The 11,290-nt window shown below is 31.1% G+C and overlaps 1 non-coding gene and 2 pseudogenes across 1 annotated transcript; 2 read left to right on the top strand and 1 right to left on the bottom strand.

The window, feature by feature from the left end:
- The first annotated feature begins 416 nt into the window (after nucleotides 1-416).
- LOC149511514 (18S ribosomal RNA) lies at nucleotides 417-2,193 on the top strand (annotated as a pseudogene).
- Nucleotides 2,194-2,482: 289 nt separating this feature from the next.
- Nucleotides 2,483-2,625, top strand: LOC149511513 (5.8S ribosomal RNA; annotated as a pseudogene).
- An 8,130-nt stretch (nucleotides 2,626-10,755) lies between these two features.
- Nucleotides 10,756-10,862, bottom strand: LOC149511512 (small nucleolar RNA R71). The gene has a single exon (XR_016333915.1). It is a non-coding gene; the product is annotated as a small nucleolar RNA R71 (small nucleolar RNA).
- Nucleotides 10,863-11,290: the final 428 nt, after the last annotated feature.

Raw genomic sequence — 11,290 nt, 5'->3', positions numbered from 1 at the left:
AGCTCCATGCTCAATGCATTGAATTGTTGATCGATCATCCTCTTTAATCTCTCCCTATATGGTCATCATACCCTAAGGGTGTAATCAAGATTTGTGCTGCATATCTAAATCGATGAAAATCGAACATCTTGCCATCCCTCATTAATTTTATATTTTTAGGGGCTACAAGTCAGACCTCAATCATGCCTCGTGTCCCAAGTGTGCCACCTAAACTTCATGATTGTATTGGTGCATTAGTGTTCAATCATACTCTTAGACGTAAAATGTTTTGTGGGTACAGGCTTTCGGCCTTTATTCATCCGATGCTATGCATTTTACATGCTCAATGCGCATGATGTTTGTGCTCCATGATGGCTCTTTTCGCTACTCAGTTGGTGCATTAAGGCTCATGGGGTGCCAACATCTAGAAGAGACACTACCTGGTTGATCCTGCTAGTAGTCATATGCTTGTCTCAAAAATTAAGCCATGCATGTGTATGTATAAATTAATTCAGACTATGAAATTGTGAATAGCTCATTAAATTAATTATAGTTTATTTGATGGTATCTACTACTCAAATAACCATAGTAATTCTAGAGCTTATACATGCAACAAACTCCTAACTTCTGGAAGGGATGCATTTATTAATTAAAAGGTCGACATGGGTTTTGCCTTTTGCTTTGATGATTCATGATAACTAGATGGATTGCACAGTCTTTATGCCAATTATGCATCATTCAAATTTCTACCTTATCAACTTTCAATGGTAGGTTAGTGGCCTATTATGGTGGTGATTGGTGACGGAGAATTAAGGTTTAATTCTAGAAAAGGAGCTTAAGAAATGACTACCACATCTAAGGAAGGCAGCAAGTTCGTAAATTACCCAATCCTGACACAAGGAGGTAGTGACAATAAATAACAATACTAGGCTCTATGAGTTTGGTAACGAGTACAATCTAAATCCCTTAACAAGCATCCATTAGAGGACATGTTTGGTGCCAATAGCCACAACAATTCTAGCACCAATAACGTATATTTAAGTTTTTGTAGTTAAAAAACTCATAGTTGGAACTAAGGTTAGGTCTTTCAATCCATCTCGCGATGAGCACCGATCTACTCGTCCCTATAGCTGGCAATATGTCTTGGCCTTAATTGGCTAGGTTATTCCTTTGGCATTATTACTTTGAAGAAATTAAAGTGCTCAAAGCAAGCTGACACTTGTATACATTAGCATGGGATAAAATCATTGGATTTCAATCCTATTATGTTAGCCTTCGAGATCAGATAATGATTAACAAGGTCAGTCAGGGGCATTTGTATTTCATCGTCAGATGTGAAATTCTTGGATTTATGAAAGATGAACAACTATAAAAGTATTTGTCAAAGATGTTTTCAATAATTAAGAATGAAAGCCCCTCGAAGATGATCAAATACCATCCTAGTCTCAACCATAAATAATACTGACTAGGGATCGACGAATGTTACTTTTAGGACTTTGCTGGCACCTTATGAGAAATCAAAGGTTTTAGTTCTCGCAAGGGGAGTATGGTCACAAGGCTTAAACTTAAAGGAATTGACAGAATGATACCACTAAGAGTGGAGCTTGCAGCTTTAATTTGACTCAACACGAAAAACCTTACCAGGTCTAGATATAGTAAGGATTAACAAACTAAAAGCTCTTTCTTGATTCTATGGTGGTGGTGAAAGGCTATTCTTAGTTAGTGGAGCATTTTGTCTAGTTAATTCTATTAACGAACAAGATCTCAGCCTACTAACTAGTTATGCAGAAGTGATCATTCATGGCTAGCTTCTTAGAGGGACTATGGCCGCTTAGGCCAAGGAAGTTTGAGGTAATAATAAGTCTATAATGCCCTTAGATGTTATGGGTTGCACGTGCACTACACTGATGTATTCAATGAGTCTATAGCCTTGGCTGACAGGCTCGGGTAATCTTTGAAATATCATCATAATGGGGATAGATCATTATAATTGTTGGTCTTCAATGAGAACCTAGTAAGCATAAGTTATCAGCTCATGTTGACTACGTCCTTGCCCTTTGTACACACCTCTCATCACTCCTACTGATTGAATGGTTTGAATGGTTTGATGGTTCACTATTTATGATGTTACAAGAAGTCCATTAAACCTTATCATTTAAAGGAATGAGAATTCATAACAAGGTTTTCATAGGTGAACCTATGGAAGGATCATTGTCGAAACCCACTCAATGAATGACCCATAAACGCATTAACGAAACACCAAGGGGGTGAGGGTGCCTTTATACCCCGAGCCCCTTTCGACCCCAGATGGTCATAACGGTCACTTCATTTCACCTCTCAAGCGGGTGAAACAATCAGTATCATTGCTTGCAATCGAATAATAAACCTTGACACAAATCATGCCAGGGAACCGAAATGAAAAAGAGTGCATATGCCGCCACCATCTCGTTCGTAGTGCTTGCATGGTGACACTATGACTCCTTTTGTCATGAAAAACCAAAACAACTTTCAGCTATGGATATCTCGACTTTCACATCAATGTAGAATGTAGTGAAATGCAATATTTGGTGTGAATTGCAAAATCTCGTGAACCATCGTGCCTTTGAAGGCAAGTTGTGCCCCAAGCCATTGGGTAATTGACAGCCATTTTATTATGTACTATATGATAATTGTCTTGGACTTATAATAGACTTTGGCCATCCTTTTTGGCTAAAAAAATGTTGAACATGATCAAGCACATTTATTTCGGTCATTAATTAATAAAATTACCCAAAACACAATGGAAAATTATGGTCAAGCAATTTGACTAAGTCATGAAATGCATAGTTCAATACTTTAGAAACCATATGTCTTATAAAAACCCTACTTAATAGCTTTATACCCCTAATTTATCTCTCAACCAACAACCTCCATCAACTCAGTTTTTTTTTCAAGAGTCAATTTTATTTGCATGATTCATTCATGATTCATCCAAGCATATATCATAGATTTTAGCCCTCAGTTCTCTAGCAATCAACCCTCTATTAAACAAGGTCTCTGTATTCTATTTAGTTTTGAGCGTAATTTGATAATAAAGATAAATCGGCTTTGATCTCTATTTTTAAACATTTTTTGTGGTTTGTATTTTGTCTACCCATGTAATTTATTCTCTTCTCTATGTGTAGATCAAATTTTAGAGCCTTATGGATCACAACCACAAATCATGGTTATAAAAATGTCATCTATGATAAAATTTAATAGGAAATAAATCTTTAATTTTAATCTGGTTTTGATTATTTTTCAGTCAAGCTACTATATGAAATTAAGTTTAACTTGTAAACACCTTTTTCCCTCTAGGTTCGAATTGTATGGAATTGAGTTTAATTTTACTTTGGTTCTGTTGTTTTTTAAAAGTCATTTGAAGAAACCATTGTTGAACTTGACAAACTAGGAGAAAAGTCATGCAATGACAGCATTTTCATTATGCAACTCTTAAGGGACAACCTTAATCTTTGACTTTAGATGCACAAGTCAGTGCCTGTTGCCCTCTCTTTCTCTGACACATACACACATACATGTGGACCTTAAAATAATGTTAATGGAGATTTTGTCACATCTAAACGACTAGTGCCTAACTCTATGTGATATTGGTTGTCATCCAATACCAATTAGATGAGCCATAAAAGGTGTTGTAAACTATGTTGATCCTATTCTTATTCCAAAGGAAGTTTAGGCCAGAATAAATCATTCTTGGTAAAATTTTTCATTTTAATATGTGCATTCTTCTAACCATTTATGTTAAACATATTTAATTATTGATAATATGATTTGTGGATAGCGGTGTCCTTACCATTATACCCATTTATTTGTCTGCTATCTTGCTGATTGTTCAACAAGTACAAGAAAATAAGGTCAAGAAAATTTCTAACATGAATTTGGACCCATCAAAAGCTATAGGAAATGGCTGCATTGTTAGTTCAAGTAATTCAAAAGAGGCTCCCTTGATAGATCATACAAATATTTGGGCAATGACTTTTCTTTCCCACTAGTAGGCCTTCCATCATTGCATTTACTTGTGGTAGTTATAATATACACAATCTCCAAGTTAGTGGAAATGGCTTCATCTCGCTTTAAGGACAAATGGCTATATCAAAGATCATGTCATCACCAAATCTACTTGCAGGCCACAGCATAGTATGTTCTTCAAACCAAGAAATATTGGGGGATGATTGGTGTGAAGGTGAGTAGATGTTTGAGAGTTTGTGGGTGGGCAAATGATTCAATGTATATGATTGAAAAAAATAAAAATCTTATCCTAAAGTAATATTGCTTTACCAATTTTCAAATGACATAAATCATTGTAACTATTAAATGAAGCAATTGTAAATTTATTTTTTATTATATTTGCAAATAAAATAATAAATTTCATTATTTTACAATTGGCAATAATAAATTGACAATAATAAATTTATTTTAAAAATTTTTATGTAACAAAAATAGTCACTGCTACAATTATTTGAATTGGTTGTGTCAAAACAATCACAACGATAAAATTTGTTATTAAAATTATATAAATCATTATGAAAAATATTTTAACAATGACAATTAATAGTTATGTAAAAGATTTTAAAACAATTATAGTCGTTAAAATTATTGTTTGTAATGACAAAAAAAATCATGATGCTAAACATAATTAGAGACTATATATGAAAATGTTGCAAAATATTATTATTATGAAAAAAAATTATAATAACAATATTTAATCCTTACCAAATATGTTCCGTAACGAAAACAATATTGTTAAGAGTTTTTGTATACAAACTTATATAGTTACTGAAAATAGTTTAACAAATGACATTTAATCGTAATGGAATATGTTATGTAACCATAAGAATATGGTTACTTAAGAGTTTTTATGACCAATATTTTATAGTTACTAAAAAAGTTTAAATAACAACATGTAATTGTTACGAAATCTTTTATATAACCAAAATAATATTGTTACGTAACAATTATTGCAACTAACTTTTATAATTGCTAAAATAAAGATTATACAATGCTATTTGTCATTGCAAAAATAGTTTTTAGCAATTTTTTTTGTTGTGTAAAAAATTTGACAACCAAAAAAATATTGTTACAATAAATTTTTTGAAACCAAAATAATATTGTTGCATTAACATTTTTGTAACCAAAAATTATTGTTGCTAATAAAAGATGTTACACAACAACTTTTATCATTATGAATAAATGGTTTATATGTCAACAACAAAAAATCATTGCAATATCTAATTTTATCAATGACACTATTTGTTGTTGCAATAACTCTAAAACAATAGGGTTAATAGCAATGATCCTGCAACAACAAAAAATCATTTCATTACACTTTTAGCAATGATAAATTGATATATAGTAATGATTTTGACCATTGCTAGATATCCATTTTCTTGTATTGAACTTAGTATTCAACATAGAGAAATATACCTAATAACATAATTTGTGGTTATTTCTTCACCTTCACTTACACTTCACATAATCATCTCAATTAAATATGAAGGATTAACAGTTCAATGATGATGAGATAATAACATGATTGAATTAAGAAATAACGTATTGAGAAAAAAAAATGCATTATTCATAACAGCTTACCCAGTTCATACCAAATCTCAGACAATTCACAATAGCCTACCCAATTCATATCAAATTTCATACATCTAGAAATATGGAAAAAGAAAGAGAAAGAAGTTGTTGAGCAAATGTGGAGTTTGACAAAGCTAAACATTAGTGTAAGTAGAGTTCTTACTTCTTATTGTGGCAGATAGGATAGTTTAATGTTAATTGTTAACTGCTTCATAATTTTTTAAAACATGTACATCATGATCTTCAAATAATCATAAGCCAACCCACATACAAAAAGGATACATTAATGCAATTGCCATCCTTAAATTATAATATTAGCACAGTCATCCTTAAGAATCATAATCTATTATATTTTAATACTTAAAATTTTCATTGTTATAACGTACAGATTCATAAACCTATCACTAGACATAATAAAAAAGGTCACCATCAATCTTTTTCATCTAAGTTGGATTGGTCACCTAATTAATCTATCTTTTTAAGGAAATCTTAAGCATGACTGAGGACCTCTAAAGATTTGGTTCTGGTTTATTAATTAAAACAAGGTTTGGGAGTTCGACTACGTATGAGGAAGATTATAGCACCCTACAATGCCTATTAGAAATGGTACCATTTAATCTTAAATTATCCTAAATATCTTTGGTTTTAGTGGTCTTTTATTAAATTTTAATATTTAAAAAATAAAAATAATTTTTAAGATTTTTCCATTAATTTGGCATAATATCTAAAAATACTACCTCATCTTAAGAGTATTCAAGAATCTTATTTGTTTTCTTCAAAAGGCTTTGTCATAAAAAAAAAAAATTAATCATTTTAGTTTTATTAAATTTGCTTTAATAGATCTAATTCTTTCGCTATTTAGGCTAAAATTAGAAATATTTTTTCACCTAAAAATTTCTTAGATAATCATCCATTTGCTATTACTAAGAATTTCATATTCTAAATTTATTCTTTATTTTGCAAGTTTCATTTCTAAATTTTTTACAATTTGGGCCTAATTTAGAAATACTTTTTCTAGAATTCAGTCTCTATTTAGTCTTAGAAAAAAATAATATAACAATTATTTTTTAAAGTTTCATCTAAATTTTTTAACCATTTGGGTTGAATTTAGAAAAAAAAAAACTTTTTAACTAGAAATCTCATAATTTGTGGTTTTTCTTGATATTGCATCCTTGGATAATTGTCATTTTTTTTAAATTATAAGAGTTAATTCTTATTATTAATCAAAAACAAATGAAAATTATTATTATCAATTTCCACCATTATGGAAATATTTAGGAGAGAACTTTTTACTTAAAATTTTCTAAAAATCAATCATTCTTGATTTTTTACATTTTCATCTAAAACTTTTTTATTAGACAAAGTAAATTAAATTTGCAACATTATTATTCTTTTTTTGATCCCATGTTCCATTATCTAATAATTAAAAATTTTTATAATGTAAATAAATAAGCAAAGAAATAAGAAAGTTTAAATAAGAAAAGAAAAAGAAAGTTACTAATTGTTTGGGTTGAAAGGGAATTTGATGAATTAAATCCGGTCCAAGTGAATTTATTAGCTATTAAGATGGGCTAGCTTTTCAATCTCAAGTCTTTTGGCCCACATCAATTATTTTACTCACCTTTCTTCTTGTATTTCTCTTCTATTCTACCAAAGCAAAATTAATAGCTTCTTCTTAAGCTAGCAATGTCACATTTCAATCTCGAGGCCAACGCCATTATTGGGTTTGCAAGCAACATATTTTCCTTATTTTCCTTTCAAAATCCTATATTTCTTCTCTCAAATTTCACTGCTATCCAACAATTTTCTTTCCACTTTTCCTCTTCTTCAATCGGTAGACAAGTATAAATTTCAATAGTGTTGTCGCTACTGCCAAAAAGAAATTGTCGTATTTTTTATGGATTGTTATTCTATCAAATTGTGTTTGGGTGTTGAATCGGCTTGGATGGAAGTTGGTTCTAGGTATTTAATAGGATAAGAAAGCTAGGTGAATGTGGGTTTGATGCCCAGGTAGTGATGCAATAATGTTGCGTGATTGTTGAAGACCAGGGATAGCTTTGGTGATGATGGTTAATCCCGACTAATGGTGTGATAATGGCAAGGTGGTGACGGCTTAAGCTCTCTTCTCTCTATGCCTTTGTTTTGGGTGTTGTTGGACAATGGTGATGATAGTGGTGGTAAGGATGGTTGTGGAGACTGATTAGTGTGAAAAGAGGCAAAAAGGGATGGATGGCATGATCTTTGCTCACTTCTTCTCTGTTTCTTGCTACTCTGTTTTTGCTTGCTCTCTAGTTTGTGTAATTTATGTTGTTAATTGCTCATCTATATATAAGGTAAATTAAGAGAATTTTAATTCCATTAGGATTAGAATTTTTAAAATTAACAATTACCACACAAGTTAATCCTAATCCAAAGCTTTCTTTAATAAAAATTAGCATCGAACCTAATCTTCCACTTTCAATTTTTTTTGGTTTATTCCTTTTTTATTTGAAAGAATGAGATCACATAAAAAATGAGATAAAAAAGAAATTGAATAAAAAAATCTAAAGATAAAAAATAATAAAGATAATAATAAGAGAATAAATAGGATAAATAAAATTAAAAAATGCATAGAAAAATATAGTAAAAAAATGAAATTTGACAATTGGCCTTAGATCAAGTTTGAGTTCGACTAATTAGGGCTTTTGGGTCTAAAACTAAACTAGGCCCATTGACTTAGACCCCAGACTAAATAAGGTGTTTACACCCACAACTGTTAGGAAATTAGTAAACATGAAGCATAGGTTATTTCTCTAGCTTGACAATTAATTTTTATAACCTGGCCAATTCCTTAAAAAGGAATTGAAAATTTTATTTCACCATCCTCATTTCTTCTAATAATGTGAAAAGCCATAGTTATGAAGGGCAAATTGATTCCTATGGAAACCAAGATCTAAAATTCTCACCTCCAAAAGTAAGTGGTAGCAACTAATATGCCACTTAGTCACACGAGATTTGTATATTTAATGTGCATGTATTAGTTTTAATTTGCAAATCAGTCTTCTAATCTTCCATCAATTCCATATAATTTTCTTTTAAACCAATTCCTAATAGCACATAAGTATATAATGGTTTCACATGTAAAAAATGGTGTTAAAATCTAAATTTTGAATGATTTTTGTTACTTTTGATGTTCGTGGTTTTAGGTTTTCAAGCTCAAGAAACTTCATTTTCATGTAGGTTATGCATTCAAGTATGCAAAGTAAAAATATTGGCCCAATTTTGGTAGCTTATTGCCATCCCACCTTGATCCACATTCATGCAATTCTAAGCTTTCTTGGACTCCATCATGTTCGGCCAAGAAAGAAATTTGATCTAAGCATGACACCTTTGCTTAGCCATGAAGAAACTATTTCGTACAAGGACTTTATTCATTGAGCCAAGTAAGGGAAAAGCCTAATTTGCTAAATCATGGACTCTACATGCACAATCCTATTCGACCAAGACCATTTAAGAGAAGCTTCATGCAATTTTTCCATAACGAAGCCTAAGTACATTCGGCCAAAAGGAATTTGAAGTTCACCATGAAGCTTGTTGCTTAGCCTTGAAAATTTTGACTTGGAATAGGATTTTAGCCATTTAAATTGCAAGACTTGGATAAAAATCAAACTACTATTAAATTTCCAAGCCTTAGCCAAATCCAAAAGAGGAGATTAATCAAGACATAATCAAGATTCAAGTAAGGGCCAAGATTGCATCATCAAAACCCCATTCAACTAAACTCTCTAAGAATGAAAAGTCCACATTTGGTCAATTACTTGAAGATAAGGATTAGCTTGATCCTTTATCATTTGAAGTAAATTTAAACTATTGTAAAGCCTATCCTTCTCGTAGCCGAACTTATGCCTATAAATAGGCAAAGTCTCTTCACTTGTTGATCATACCATTCACTCTTCTCCTTTCCTCTTACTTTAGTTCTTTTCTTTTAATTTTTTAGGTGAGTTATTGGCTTACGTGACAGATTTGCCAATAACCACAAAATCTTTTATTTTTTTAAATTCTTTTAATCAAAGAAGTATTGTTTTCACAATCTTTTTTTTCTTGCTTTCAAGTTGCAAATCTTGTTTTCTTTTCTTTATATTCGACAAGCATTATTTTTCCTAAGATTGATCAAAGGTTTCTTTTATTTCTTGTAAGATTCAACCAACATTTGCTTTATTGTTTTACAAGTTATTTTCAAGCAATCGACACTCTCAAGTTCTTTACTTTTCAATCTTTTTTAATCTTGTTTTCTTAGATCTAGTTTTTGGCAATATTCTTTTACTTTTCAAAAGACAGTTGGTGTAGTCAAGATCTCTACCCACACATTGCCTTTAATCTTTATTTTCCCTACAACCAAACCCTGAATATAAGATCTTAGGGTTTCACCTTTGGTAATTGTGAACAACCCAATATTACATTCTGTAATCCTTAAAAAGACGATACTAGAATACTTTCTTTTATTACTTGATCTGAAAACTTGCGAACTATATACAAAATGCAGTAATCAAGTTTTTGGCACCATTGTCAAGGATTATAGTGGTATTTTCAATATCAATATAGAATTCTTAACTTCTTATAATCTAAACCCTTTTTTTTATTTATTTACTTTTCTTTTGCTTTTCTTTGACCTTTTTTGGTTTACATGTGCAAATCCAAAACTGTTGACTTAGCTCTTATTAAGCAAGAAAATGAAATAACCTTTAAAAGAAGAAGAAAAAAGCAATTAGCCTCACCTACATCAACTTCAATGGCTAATGCAAATAATGAGGGGCAAAAAACATTAAGGGACTTTACAATTCCCAACATAGATAGTTTTCAACCATCCATTAGAAGGCCATTTATTCAAGCCAACAATTTTGAAATCAAGCCTTCTATTATACAAATGGTCCAAACTTTTATACAGTTTAGAGGGTTACTAAGTGATAATCCAAATATTTACCTTTTTAACTTTCTTGAATTATGTGATACTTTTTGCTATAATGAAGTTTTTGATAAAGCTATTAGAGTAAGATTATTTTTTTTTCTCTCAAGGACAAGGGGGAAAGTTGGTTGTCTTCTCTACCACCCTGTTCAATCACAACTTGAGATGACTTGGTCCAAAAGTTTTTAGCAAAGTTTTTCTTACCAATAAAAATAAGAAAGCTAAGGAATAAGATTACCACATTTCTATAAAGTGATGGTGAAACATTGTATGATGGATGGGAATGATTCAAGGAGTTGCTAAAAAAATACCCACATCATAGATTTCCCCAGTTGCTTCATATTCAAATTTTTTACAATGGTCTCACGTAATCCATGATAACCACCTTAGATTTAGTTGTTAAAGGAGAAATTATGAGCAAGACTCTTGAGAAAGTAAATGAGTTTATTAAAGATATGGTTGCTAATAATTTCTAGTAGGGCATGGCAAGGAAGGTTGATAAAAAGTTTGTTAGTTATGTGAGATTTATGCTATTACTTCTATCAATTCCTAACTGGCCACCCTTACCAAAAACAATTGAAGTCTTAGGAAACCAACCATGTAAATGCTATACAAAGCCCATTTGTCTCCTGTGATATTGTGAAAGACCTTATTCCTTTTAAAGATGTCAAGTTATAGTAGAACCAGTCCAATACATTCAACAAGCCAAACGAAATAACAATCCTTATAGCAATACTTATAATCATGGATGGT

The sequence above is a fragment of the Durio zibethinus genome, chromosome 25, assembly GCF_047325235.1.
Source record: "Durio zibethinus cultivar Kanyao isolate XHJ-2024 chromosome 25, ASM4732523v1, whole genome shotgun sequence".
Taxonomy (NCBI): Eukaryota; Viridiplantae; Streptophyta; class Magnoliopsida; order Malvales; family Malvaceae; genus Durio; species Durio zibethinus.
This window is presented reverse-complemented; position numbering and strand designations above follow the sequence as displayed.